Source organism: Zingiber officinale, chromosome 11B (genome assembly GCF_018446385.1).
Source record: "Zingiber officinale cultivar Zhangliang chromosome 11B, Zo_v1.1, whole genome shotgun sequence".
NCBI lineage: Eukaryota > Viridiplantae > Streptophyta > Magnoliopsida > Zingiberales > Zingiberaceae > Zingiber > Zingiber officinale.
In genome coordinates, this window is record NC_056007.1 from 31,227,812 (window position 1) to 31,242,837 (window position 15,026).

Below are 15,026 nucleotides of genomic sequence, written 5' to 3' on the forward strand. Positions count from 1 at the left end.
AATACGTTTAAGTTAGGGGAAACATAATAGTAATAATACATGCTAAAAATAATGGACTTACGTTGCTAAGGCTACACACTTGGACTTACACCACCGAATGGACTTACGTTGTCAAGGCTACACACATGGACTTACACCGCTGAAAAAACTTACGTTGCCAAGGCTACACACTTAGACTTACACCGCTGAAACAAAAATGCAAACATGCATTATAACCTATCCCAAGGCTCCCCCTACACCTATGCTCCACATTGAGCTAGGAATTTTACCACAAGGCTGTTAGGATGTATACTAAAAGCCTAGCTTTTTGTAAACATCTATTTTGAAATAAGAATCACATTGGTCAAATGTCTACATTTATGTTAAATGTAGTTGTCCATTTAATTTATATTGTAGATAACATGGTGTGTGGTGTCACACAGAAGATCATGTTATCAGTTTCTTATAAATTATAAATAGTAGCTTACAACTAAGATAGAATGGGACAAACCATTGCAATGGTTGCAGTGTAATTTAGTATTAGTTTATCTTAACTATAAAATTATACTAGTACACTATGTATGTATTGAGCAAGACCATTTAAGGAAGTTACTTTTTATACTGACTGCATAAAAAACCAAAACCTTTGTTATTATGGATGTGTGTACTCTTAATCATGATATAATAACAAGCATATATACTTAGTATTTATTTATTTAATTTATCGATGGGTAAGATTTAGTTCGTTAAATCAATAGGATCGATAAGTTGGGAATTAATATTATTTATTTGGTGTGTTGTTGATTATAGAAGGAAACTTTGTCCTAGTAATCTAGGTTGATGATGTCCCCTTAAGGAGCTCATAAGGATTGTCATGTAAATCCTGCAGGTGGACCTAGTCTGGCTTGACAATGAAATTGAGTGGTACTACTCTTGGAGCTAGAGATTAATTAAGTGAGTTGTCAGTAACTCATTTAATTAGCGGACATTCGATATCTTAAACACAGGGAGATTAATGCACTCATGATAAGAAGGAGCCCGTAATGTAATTTAGGATTGGTGCGATAGCTCAATAATAACTCTTTAGTGGTATGAGTTATTATTGATGAACTTGAGTTGGGTGTTTGGGGTGAACACAAGAAGCTCAAGCTCATCATGAGACCAAAACAATTTCTCCTCTTGGTCCCTATTGTAGCCTCTATAAAGTCTTGTATCCACAAAGCCCACTTCTTACCCAAGTAATGTGTCAGACACATCCTTGCTTGGAACAAGGGGGCCAACCAAGAATTAGCTTGGTGCCCAAGAGGTGGTCGGTCAAGCCATGCTTGGTGTCCAAGCTTGGGGTCACCCACACCATTAGAACTAAAGGAAGATTTTATTTTTTGTTAAAATCTTTCCTTTTGTAGTCATTCATGAAGGGATTTAAAAGAGAAATTTTAATTTTAAAATTTCCTTTTTTAGCCATCCTCATTGTTTTAAAAGAGAGTTTTAAAATTTTAAAATCTTTCCTTTTATAACTATCTACAAAAGATTAAAGAGAAATTTTAAATTTGTTAAAATCTTTCCTTATTTGTAGTTATCTATAATGTTTAAAAGAAAGATTTTAATTTTTGATAAAACTTCCCTTTTTTGTAGCCATGATTTAATAAGAAAAGTTTTAATTAATCTTTCCTTTTTGTAGTTGTCTACATGTTTTAAAAGAGAGAGATTAATTTTAAAACTTTTCTTTATGCCATATACAATAGGAAATTTAGAAAGGAAATATTTTAATTGTTGTTAAAATTTCCTTTTTTAAGGGGAGGCCACAAATAAGGAAGTTATAATTATGTTTAAAACTTTCCTTTTTTGCCGTGACCAAAGATTATAAAAGAGAGGTAGAGGGTGCCTCATAAAAATATATACACATAACCTTAAGCCTCCTCTCTTTTCCTTGGTGTGGCTGGACCTTCCCTTCTCCCTTTATCTTAGGATGGCACCCCACTTATCTCCTCTTTTGCTTCTTTAGGGCCAGTTGTATCAAGGATTGAAAAGTCCTTGTGGTCGGTTGCTTGGAGAGGAAGAAGAAGAAGAGGAGAAGCACTTGGTGGCCGATTGCTTGGAGGAGAAGAAGAGGAAGAAAGTTTTCTATTTTGGAATCCCTTGGTGGCTTAAGAGTCTTGGAGGAGAAGAAGTGGTTCGGGTGGATTCCATCTTGGTAGATCATTGGCCACACAACGTCCAAGAGGAGGAGAGGAATACAACAGAAGATCAAGAGGTCTATAGCTACAAAGAAAGGTATAACTAATTAGTGGTTTCCTCTACGAATTAATTAGTTAGTTTTCTTTGCTTGGATTCTGAAACACCAACAGAAGAGGCTAGTGATTTTATGTTTCAATTTCGTGCTATCGATTTTGTATTTCGATTTTGCATTTCGATCTTGTTTTTCTAATGAGGTCTCTTTAGTTAAACCTAGGGTTATTGTAAGAAGTTAAATATCCATTTTCTTTGAAAGGCTTTATCTAGGAAGTGGTGGATGATCTCATACCCAAGAAGGCCAAGTGCCTCGCCATGTTTAACCTGGAAGTCAATCTTTGAAATAGATATTTAATCAACTTCTGTAATATGGTTTAACTTAGGAAGATCACATCGATTAAACTTGGAGTAAAAATGTTAAGTATCATTTCCAATCCAAGTTTAAATTCTGAAGAGAAACTTGGATTAATAATGTTAAGCATCGTTTGCAATCCAAGTTTAACTTCAGTAGAGCACATGGGTAGCTAGGTTAAGTTCTGTGCTTGTACAAATTTTTGTACAGGGGAAACAAAATGGTATTCTGAGTAGCAAACAATAATTGGTATCAGAGTTAGGTTTTTGCCTCTGTGTGTTTAGTTTTCAGTTAATTATGCACTTTTCATACATAAGTTTAGGCAAGATAATAGTAGGATGCACAAATAGATTAACTCTGTGGTTATAGGCTCCTACTATTATGGCCTATTGTGATTGTGTGTGATTGAACCCTCGGACATGTCGTGGGCATTTTATATGTGTGCATGATTGTAATTATTAAATACAGTAGGAGCTGTATTAGTTTTAGGATTTTACATTCTGTTCGATCTAGATTACATGTACATTCCTTCATGGAATATAGGATCGATAAATGTAAAATTTTATTTTTTGTCGCGGATCATATCCTTGCGAGGTGTGGTGCTATTTGAGGACCAGAGGTGTAATGGAAAAAAGGAAGAAAGATATACGCGACGACATGACCCATTGGTGGCGGCTATGGTTTGTGGCACACGGAGGACAGCTATGGATGAGACCATAATAGTTGGAAAATTAGTTTTCATATTTATTGCCTTTTATACTATGATGTAGTGTGTTTGTCTGCTTGTGTGCATGTTAAAATCCCTTGTTTCTAAATAACTAAGTGGGAGAGGAATTAATTAAATTCCACGGTCTCCATTACTGGTTTGTAAGTGATGCATTCAAACTTGCCCATTGGCTCTGAGTGTCTTCCTCCACATCGGATGAGTTTGTTTATGGATCACTAGATCAAACTTCCTTAATGGATGATTATAGGAAATTATTTAGGAGTGCGTGATCTTCTCCATCTGAAAGGGCACAATCCTATTTAATGGACATAGTATCAAGTAATGGTATACACTTAGGCATATTTAATAGTATCCTCCCCATCGGAGTCACTGCTATTATTTGTGTGACCGAAGAAAAATCAACTATTAATTTTATTTGTCATAAAGTTAAGTTGACAAGATAATAAAATTAATGGGTAAAACCCCCTCTTACAAATGTTCGAATTTGTATACGTCCACACTATCGTGACATACAAAATTCACGGTGTTTGAAGTGTTGGTGAATTTAAATGATATTGTTTGAGGAATCAATATTATTTTAAATTCTAAAGTATTAACCAAATATTTTGTGATTCTTAGGATTTCAAATGGCTTTCAATACTCTTGCTGTTCTATTGAAAGAAAACAAACTTACTGGTCCCAATTACATTGATTGGAAATGTAACTTGGACATTGTCTTAACTGCTGAAGGCTATAAGTTCATACTTTTTGAGATCTATCCAATCTTGCCTAAGAGTGATTCTAGTGAAGAGGAGATTGAGTGTCATAAGAAATGGGTCAGGGCATGTAATGCCCCGCCTTCAACTGGCTAAGCTATAAGGCCGAGGGTTACATTCTGCTAAACTAAACTATAAAATGTGGAAAGTTGTACTAATTAAAATCTCTGCTATTTGCCGTAAAATCTGGAATCTAAACTTCTCATATAGTCTAGGAGCTGAAATTAGCTGTTTCCATCTGAAATCAAACTTCCCTAATCGATTGAGTTGGGACTCAATCGATTGAAAAGTCTTCAAACGATCCACTGATCGATTCAACGTGCTTCTGTGCACGGAAGAACCTTCTGGATTGATCGGCTGATCGATCCAGCCTAGTCAATCGATCCAAAGATCGATTCAGTAACGTTCTGTACGCGGGGAGTTCTCCCAATCGATCGACTGATCGATTGAGAATTAGCATCTAATATCTTGCTATCTAATATCAAGACAATTAGCATTCTAAGCATGACATAATACATAGTTTCACAATTCATGATACTTAACATCCTAAAAGTGCAGAAAAGCAACCACATAAGGAAATACTAAGTTTTTAAATTTGCTAGTTCCCAAAAATCTTTATTCCAGGTTCATTCTCACACACATCTTATCGCATTGCCCTCCAGCCTCCGCTAATCCATCTTCCCTTTACCTTTATCTGCAGTATAAGGAAAAGGAAACTATAAGCTTGGGAGCTTAGTAAGAACCATCTACCTCACAAAACATGCATTCGATGAAATCATGCTTTTAAAAGATGTTATTTGAAATACATACTGATGATCATACCAGAAATGCTAAAAAACATGGCATCTGGGCATGTAAGTCATGGCAATCAAATACTGAACATAATACTAATTGTTGTATCATCAAGGAAACTAAACCGATACATAAGCTATGCTAAAGCCTATGTTAGGTTAATGCTGAAGCTGAACTGTATTCACCTAACTGAGTTGTGAAGCTTTGAAAACTACTTTCATAATAGATAAAAATAATAATCATGCTGCTGATGGGCCCGGCAACTGTACTTGCTATGCGTGCATCCCTAACTAGACCCGAGGTAGCTAGTCCAAAATCCAATAGGGTTTACTAGGTTATCTAAACCTAGGGATGACTATCGGAGCCTAACTCAAGGACAACTAAGAGTCCAGTACAGTGCCATTGATAAAAGTAAAATACTGTTCATAAACTGATTTATCTTATTTTACTCTTTCTAGGTTATCTGAACCTAGAGCTAGGTTATCTGAACCTAGAGGTGACTATGGGAGCCCACCCATTGGACCGTAGTCCCATATAAACTGAAGCAAGACTATGTATGCTATTTAAAATGCAACTATGGCATTTAACTGAGCAATTAAAATGCCTACTGTAGCATATAACCGTACTAGTCATTTTATCGAGCACCTGGTGTGCTCTAACTCTGCATATGGATGCACTAAGAATATAAAAGCGAACTAAGAATATAAAAGCATACGATTAGCTACTTATACTATAGGTGAGGGGTTACTTACATCTTGCGCTAAGTTTTCTTACAATCCGATCGCTAAGTTTCCAGAGAAGAAGATCTCTTCGGCGATCCTCTTACGTCTACGCTTTCTGTTAGAATGTATACTAAAAGCCTAGCTTTTGGTATAAACATTTATCTAGAAATAAGAATCACATTGGTCAAATGTCTACATTTATGATAAATGTAGTTGTTCAATTAATATTGTAGATAACATGGTGTGTGGTGTCACATACAGAAGATCATGTTATCAGTACCTTATAAATTATAAACAGATGGAAAGGAACAAACCATTGGAAGGTCGTAGTGTAATTAGGTATTAGTTTATCTTAACTATATAATTACACTAATATACTTAGAGTGTATTGAGTAGGACCATAAGAGGTCGTTTCTTTTATACTGACTTTATAATGGAACAAAGACCTCAGTTATTATGGAAGTGTGTGCTCTTAATCCCAATATAATAACAAGCACATATATTTGATATTTATTTCTTTAATTTATCAATGGGTGAGATTTAGTTCGATAAATCAATAAGCCCGATAAGTTGGGAAATGATATCACTTATAGTGTGTGCTGTTGATTATAGAAGGAAACTGTGTTATAGTAATCTAGGTTGAGAATGTCCCCAAGAGGAGCTCATAAGGATTGTCATGTTAAACCCTGCAGGTGGACTTAGTCCGACATGACGATGAGGTTGAGTGGTACTACTCTTGGACTAAGATATTAATTAAATGAGTTGTCAGTAACTCACTTAATTAGTGGACATTCGACATCTTAAACACAGGGAGACTAACACACTCATAATAAGAAGGAGCCCAAAAATATAATTTGGGATTGGTGCGGTAGTTCAATAATAATTCTTTAGCGGAATGAATTATTATTGATGAAGTTAAGTTGTGTGTTCGGGGCGAACATGGGATGCTTAATTTCATCGGGAGACTAAAACAAATTCCTCCTCTCGGTCCCTATTGTAGCCTCTTGTATATAGAGATTTATACCCACCACATACTCACCTTCTTACCCATCCTATAGGGGTCGGCCAAGCTAGCTTGGAGACCAAGCTAGGGCTGGCCATGGTTTGGTTCGTGGGTGAATTCATGTGGCCGGCCCTAACTTGAACTCAAGCTTAGGTGGCCGGCCCTATTAAAATAAAAAGGAATTTTAATTTTAAATTTTTTTTCTTATCTGGATAACATGATTTAAAATAGAGTTTAAAAATTTAAATCTTTCCTTTTATAAGATTCTACAAAAGATTAAGAGAAGAGCTAAATCTCTTCCTTATTTGTAGATTAAAAGGTTGATTTTAATTTTGGTAAAAACTTTCCTATTAATCATGTTTATTATTTAAAAGAAAGTTTAAAAATTAAAAATTCTCTTTTATTAGAATCTACAAAAGATTAAGAAAAAATTTAATATTTTTCCTTATTTGTAGATTAAAAGAGATTTTAATTTTTAGAGATAACTTTCTTTTTATCCACATGTTAAAAGAAAGATTTTAATTAATAAAATTTCCTTTTTATTAACCAATCATGAAGGGAAAAATTATTGGAGAAATTTTTTTATAAATTTTCGGGAGCAAATAAGGAAGTTTTAATTTGTGTTTAAAATTTTATTTGCTTGGAAATTTTATGGTGTGGCCAGCCATTGTAAATTGAAAAGAAAAATTATTTTTAATTAAATAAATTTTCCTTTTCAATGGCAAAAGAATTAAGGAAGTTTTTATTAAATTTTCCTTATTTGCCAAGACCAAGGATTATAGAAGAGGGGGTAGAGAAGGCTTCATAGCGAACAACTCTATTCTATTTTATCCCTCTTTTTCTTCCTTGGTGTGGCCGGCCATCCTCTCCTCCTCTCTTCTCTTTGATGGCCGAACCTCATCCTTCTTGTGGAGATTCATATGGTGGCCGGATCAAGTTTAGAGAAGAAGAAGAAGATGATGAGAAAGAAAGTTTTGTTTCTAGCATCCCTTGGAGCATGGTGGTGATAGTCGAACCTCTTCATCCTAGGAGAAGTTTTGATGGCCGAAACTCGTAAGGAAGAAGAAGGTGCTTGGTGGTTCTCATCTCGGAAGATCATTGCCCACACAACGTCCGAGGTTAGAAGAGGAATACGGTAGAAGATCAAGAGGTCTTTCTAAAAGGTATAACTAGTATTTTTCCTTTCCGCATCATACTAGTTATTTTTGGAAATAATACCAAATAGAAGAGGCATGCAATTCTAGTATTTCGAATTTGTTTTCGATGTTGTGTTATTTTGTTTTTTTTTCTTGTGATTTGATTGTTCTTTTCGGTTGAACTAAAGTTATTTAAGGAAATTAAATATTAACTTTCCTTAAAAGGCTTTGTCTAGTCGGTGGTGGTTGTTCCCATATCCAAGAAGGCCATGTGCCTCGCCACGTCAGTACTGGAAGTCAATTTTGGAAATTAATATTTAATGAAATTAATAACCTAGGTGATTTGGATCGAACGTGTTAAGTTCCGCAGGAGATCCGAGTATAAACCTAAAAGAACAAATAGATTAAACTTTGGATCAAACGTGTTAAGTTCCGCAGGCGATCCAAGTTTAATTTAAAAGAACACATGGTAGCTAGGAAAAGGTTCAGACCTTTGTACAAAATTTTTGTACAGTGGAACCATTAGGTTTTCCGAGTAGCAACCAACACGTTCTTCTCACGGAGAGGAGCGTCCTCGTATCGGAGATGTCGCCGGAAGGTGCTCCTACGACCCTAGGGATGGAACCCTAGGTTTTCTTGGGCTTGGTGTGCCGAGAGGGTGAGGAAGAGGGAGGGGCGGCGATGTGGTTTGAGGGAGAGTTGTCGTTCAAGAATAATAAACTCCCACTTAAATTCCTTATTTATATCAAGGGATCAATACAACCCAACTTGATCAAAAATATAATTCCTCTCCTCTTCTTTCAGCACACCCCTGTTGGGGCCACCTGGTTACTAAAGTCCTGTATAAATCGTAGGGTGTAATAGGTCTCAGGTTCAATTCCTGCTTAGGCTATTTTACATTTTTATTTAATTTTGCTACTTCTGCTACTCCAAAAATTCCATAAAAATATTCTAAAATTAAAGAAAAATTATAGAATATTTCTAAAATTTATTTGAGAATTTCTGGGCGTCACAATCTCCCATACCTTATAAAAAGTTCATTCTCGAACTTAAAATAACTCTAGGTACTTCTGTCTCATACTAGCTTCTATCTCCCAAGTTGCCTCTTCCGTTGTGTGATTTTGCCAAATGACTTTTACTAATGGTACCTCCTTGTTCCACAATTTCTTAACTGCTCGGTCTTCTATCTGAATATGCCGACTGTCATAGCCGAGGTCTTCGCGGACTTGTACTGACTGAGGCTCAATCACCTGGGTGGCATCTGGGATATGCTTCTTCAGCATAGAGACATGAAATATGTTATAGATAGCTGACATCTCCTGGGGTAGCTCTAGCTCATATGCTACCTTGTCAACTCTTCTGGCGATAAGGTATGGTCCCACATATCTGGGACTTAATTTTCCTTTCTTCCCAAAATGCATTACTCCCTTCATGGGAGCCACTCGGAGGAATACTGTATCCTCGACTGAAAACTCTAAGGGTCGGCGCTGTGTATCAGCATAGCTTTTCTGGCGGCTCTGAGCTGTCTCTATCCTCTGGTGGATCTTCTGTATAGCTGCTGTGGTATCTGCTACTAGATCTGTCTGAAGTTCTAGTTCTTTCTGTTCACCACTTTCATACCAGCAGATTGGAGATCTACACCTCCGCCCATAGAGAGCCTCGTAGGGTGCCATACCGATAGTGGCCTGATAGCTATTGTTGTATGCAAATTCTGCTAAACACAGATATTTGCACCAACTTCTCTTGAAGTCTAGGGTACACGCTCGGAGCATATCTTCGAGTACCTTATTTACTCACTCCGTCTGACCATCTGTCTGAGGATGGAAAGTTGTGCTCAACTTTAACCTGGTGACCAATGCTGACTGTACACACTCCCAGAAGTGTGACGTGAATCTACTGTCTCTGTCTGAAATGATGGTCCGTGGAACTCCATGTAGTCTGACAATCTCCTTGAGATACAACTGAGCTAGCTGCTCTATGGAGTAGGATATCCTGATGGCTAAGAAGTGGGCTGATTTAGTCAATCTGTCGACTATTACCTAGATGGCATCAAAACCATTTATGGTTCTGGGTAGTCCCACTATGAAATCCATGGAAATATCCTCCCACTTCTATTCTGGAATCTGAATAGGCTGCAGAACTCCTCCTGGTCTCTGGTGTTCTGCCTTGACCCTCTAACAGGTCAGACAGGTACTGACATATCTAGCAATGTCTCTTTTCATCCCAGGCCACCAAAATCGTCTCTTTAAGTCTTGGTACATTTTGGTGGAGCCAGGATGCATCTCATAAGGAGTCCTGTGAGGCTCGTCTTGGATCTTCCTCCATAGTTCCTCCTTATCCGGAATGCACAGTCTGTCACCAAAATACAATACTCCACTATCAGATACTCTGAACTCTCCACTTTCTGATTCTGCTAACCCTTGCTTGACTTTCTGGATTTCAGGGTCCTGACCCTGAGCTGTCTGGATGTCACCAAGCAGGGTAGATGCTAATTTCATAGTAGAGAGTTGCCCAACTATAAGTTTTTGTAGGGGCGGTGAAATGGCTGCTAGGGATAGTAACGTGGCACTGGACTTCCTGCTAAGTGCGTCTGCCACCTTATTGACTTTTCCTGGGTGGTAGAGGATGTCTATGGCATAGTCTTTAACCAGCTCGAGTCATCTGCGCTGTCGCATATTCAAATCCTTCTGGGTGAAGAAGTACTTCAGACTCTGATGATTTGTATACACTCTGCACTAAGCTCCATACAAGTAATGTCTCTAAATTTTGAGGGCGAAGACGACTGCTGCAAGCTCAAGGTCATGAGTAGGATAGTTCCTCTCATAGTCCTTGAGTTGTTTGGAGGCATAGGCGATCACCCTGCCATTGTGCATCAGTACTGCTCCTAGTCCCAATTTAGAGGCATCACTATAAATATCAAAGCTGTCTGTGTTTTCTGGTAGAGTCAGAATGGGAGCAATGGTCAATCTTCTTTTTAGCTCGATGAAGTTGTACTCACAGTCCTCTATCCACTGAAATTTTCTGTTCTTCCTGGTGAGAGCTGTCAGTGGAGAGGCTATCCGGGAGAAATCCTCTACAAATTTTCTGTAATAGCCTGCTAATCCCAGAAAGGTTCTGATTTCACTAGCGTTCTTAGGTCTTTTCCAGTTACTCACAGCCTCTATCTTACTGGGGTCTACTATGACACCATCCTTGGAGATGATGTGACCCAGAAAGGATACCTGATCGAGCTAGAATTCACATTTCGTGAACTTGGCATACAGTTGGTTCTGTTGAAGGGTCTGCAGTACTATCTTCAGGTGCTCTGCGTGTTCTTCCTAAGTTCTGGAATAGATAAGAATGTCGTCGATGAACACGATAACAAACTTATTTAAGTATTCTCTGAATACTCTGTTCATGAGGTCCATGAAAGTAGATGGAGCATTCGTCACGCCAAAGGGCATGACTACGAACTCATAATGTCCTTATCTGGTCCTGAAAGCTATCTTGGGTATATCACCTTCTTTAACTCTCACCTGGTGATATCCCGATCTGAGGTCTATTTTAGAGAACACTACTGCTCCCTTTAGCTGATCGAACAGGTCATCTATCCTGGGAAGAGGATACATGTTCTTAATCATGACTTGGTTTAGTGCCCGGTAGTCTATACACAAGCGCATGCTTCCATCCTTCTTCTTCACGAACAACACAGGCGCTCCCCATGGTGAGTGACTAGGGCATATGAAGCCCTTGTCGAGCAGCTCCTATATTTGCTCCTGAAGTTCCTTCAGTTCTGCTGGAGCCATGCGGTAGGGTGCTTTGGAGATGGGATTTGTACCGGGGATGAGTTCTATCTCAAATTCAATCTCTCTATCTGGTGCTAGGCCCAGTAACTCCTCAGGGAAGACTGCTAGGTAGTCACATACAACTCAGACCTCTTCTAGATTTTGGTCCTTGTCCTGACTGGTATTGACTACATGTGCTAGGAACCCCGTACATCCTGAATCCAGTAACTTCTGTGCTTTTAGAGCTGAGAGAAACTTCTTGGCCTTTCTCTTTGGTTCTCCGATGTACCCAAACTGCACTCCTGCATCAGGTTGGAATACAACTTTCTATTTACGGCACTCTATAGAGGCACCGTACTTGATCAGAAAGTCAATTCCCAAGATGACATCATAGTCAGTCATGTCTAGCATTATCAGATCACCAAAGAGTTCTCTGTCCGCTATAATAATTGGCACTGCTCGGAGCCAGTGCGTTGATGCCATGATTTCTACTGAAGGTAGTGTTGTCAAAAACTGACCACTGAGTACATTTGGAGATATTGCTAACTTTTCGGCAAATGTTCTGGATATATAAGAATGGGTTGCCCCAGTATCGAATAAGACAGTTGCACTTTGCTGTAAAATACTAATCTGACCTGTAACAACTGTCGAGGCATTCGCTACATCCTCTCTGGTTAGTGAGTAGATTCTCGCATTCATCGTGGCTGAGGGGGCTTCTAGTCGGGCCTAACGGATGTGTGGACCATCTAATGCAGCCTGCATCTGGTCTAACTGTGCTGGGTTATCTCCGTACTGAATCGGCTGTGGTGGGGAAAAACTGGTCTTGTTCGGGCATTGTTTGACCATATGCCCTTCCTGGCCACATTCGAAGCATCCTCGTGTGCCCTTGCGACAAACTCCGGTGTGGAATTTCCCACAAGTAGAACACTTGGGATAGCTAGGCTGTTTACTAGCTGGTCCTCCTTTTGGGTAACTCCCTTGTTTACGTTTGTTACTGGAGTTCCCTTTCCAGTTAGAGCTATAGCCACAGTATTTCTGAGTACTTGAGCCTCCTTGTCCTTTCGACTCTGAGAGGGCTTGCTTCTGTTGCTTGATGATATTCTGGTAATGTTGGGTGATCAGAGCACTACTTACCAGTTCTTCAGTGGTTTACGGCCTAAGGACGCTGCTGGCCACGTTCAGTGCTATTTCGGGCCTTAGCATTTTAAGCATCAACCGGACTTGTTCTCTTTCAGTGCTAACTAGTTCGGGGCACAGACGAGCCAGCCTGTTGAATTTCTTCACGGCCTCCTCCACTGAAAGGTTGCTGTGACGAAATTCAGTGAACTCGTCGTAGTGGCGGTTTGTGACCCACATGTGGAAGAACTCCTCAAAGAATTCTCTTTCGAAATCGACCCATGTCATCTAGTTCACTGGGCGCTTCGCTTTAATCCTCTCCCACCACATACGTGCATCTCTTGCTAGGCAGAAGGAGGCGCATTTCACCTTTTCATACTCTGGCCAGTCCAAAAGCTCCATCGTACTCTCCAATATTTTGAACCAGGCTTGGGCATCCCATGGTTCACTGGTGCCTGAGAAGTTCTCTGGCTTGATATTCTGCCACTGGATCAGATAGTCTTCTCTCCTTGCCCCCGCTGCTGGGGCTATTGGTGCTGTAGGTTGGACTGGTGGAACCTCTATAACTACTGGGGTTGCCTTGTTAGGTTCCGGAGTGGTAGTGGGAGTGTTCTGCTGATTAGCCCTTAGGGTGGCTATCTCCTGTTGCTGTTCAGCTAGTTGCTTCTGTAACTGAGCCACTACCTCTGTAAGGTCTGGGGGAGGCACTGAGCTGTCTGCCTCATGCTTAGGCTCAGTAGCAGGTGCCCTTCTAGCTGGGCGTCCTCGTACCATTTTCTAGGGAAATAGAGGACATACATAACTAATACAATCATGTTTACATAACTACTATTATCTTGTTAGATGCTATTATATATGAACATGCTTTAGTTATCTATAAACATGAAAGGAAGAAACATAAATAAAGTGAGAGATATTCTTACTTGGAAGCTGCAGGTTCAATGCTGATGTGTGTGTGGAGGAAGTATGGAACTTGCTCTGATATCACTCTGTAACGCCCCGCCTTCTACTGGCTAAGCAGTAAGGCCGGGGGTTACATTCTTCTAAACTAAACTATAAAATGTGGAAAGTTGTACTAATTAAAATCTCTGCTATTAGCCATAAAATCTGGAATCTAAACTTCTCATATAGTCTAGGAGCTGAAATTAGTTGTTTCCAGCTGAAATCAAACTTCCCCAATCGATTGAGTTGGGACTCAATCGATTGAAAAGTCTTCAATCGATCCACTGATTGATTCAACGTGCTTCTGTGCACGAAAGAACCTTTTGGATCGATCGGCTGATCTATCCAGCTTAGTCAATCGATCCAATGATCGATTCAGTAACGTTCTATACGCGGGGAGTTCTCCCAATCGATCGGCTGATCGATTGAGAAACCTCAATCGATCAGCTGATCGATTCAACAGTTCGCTGTACGTGGAAGTCGCGTTTCAATCGATCGGCTGATCGATCAAGGACTTCTCAATCGATCAGCTGATCGATTCAGCTGCTCTCTGTTCGTGGGGAATTACTTCCCAATCGATCGACTGATCGATTGGGTTTCTGATTTCAATAAAATCCCACACGAACTCATACAGAACTTTCAGAATTCAACTAAAACATGAAACAATACTTCTATGCATGTTATTACTCATACCTTGCTATCTAATATCAAGAAAATTAGCATTCTAAGCATGGCATAATACATAGTTTCACAATTCATGATACTTAACATCCTAAAATTGCAGAAAAGCAACCACATAAGGAAATACTATGTTTTTAAATTTGCTAGTTCCCAAAAATCTTTATTCCAGGTTCCTTCTCACACACATCTTATCGCATTGCCCTCCAGCCTCCGCTAATCCATCTTCCCTTTACCTTTATCTGCAGTATAAGAAAAAGGAAACTATAAGCTTGGGAGCTTAGTAAGAACCATCTACCTCACAAAACATGCATTCGATGAAATCATGCTTTTAAAAGATGTTATTTGAAATACATACTGATGATCATACTGGAAATGCTAAAAACATGGCATCTGGGCATGTAAGTCATGGCAATCAAATAATGAACATAATACTAATTATTGTATCATCAAGGAAACTAAACCGATACATAAGCTAAGCTAAAGCCTATGTTAGGTTAATGCTGAAGCTAAACTGTATTCACCTAACTGAGTTGTGAAGCTTTGAAAACTGCTTTCATAATAGATAAAAATAATAATCATGCTGTTGATGGGCCCGGCAACTGTACTTGCTATGCGTGCATCCCTAACTAGATCCGAGGTAGCTAGTCCCGAATCCAGTAGGGTTTACTACGTTATCTAAACCTAGGGATGACTATGGGAGCCTAACCCAAGGACAACTGAGAGTCCAGTACAGTGCCATTGATAAAAGTAAAATACTGTTCATAAACTGATTTATCTTATCTTGCTCTTACTAGGTTATCTGAACCTAGAGCTAGGTTATCTGAA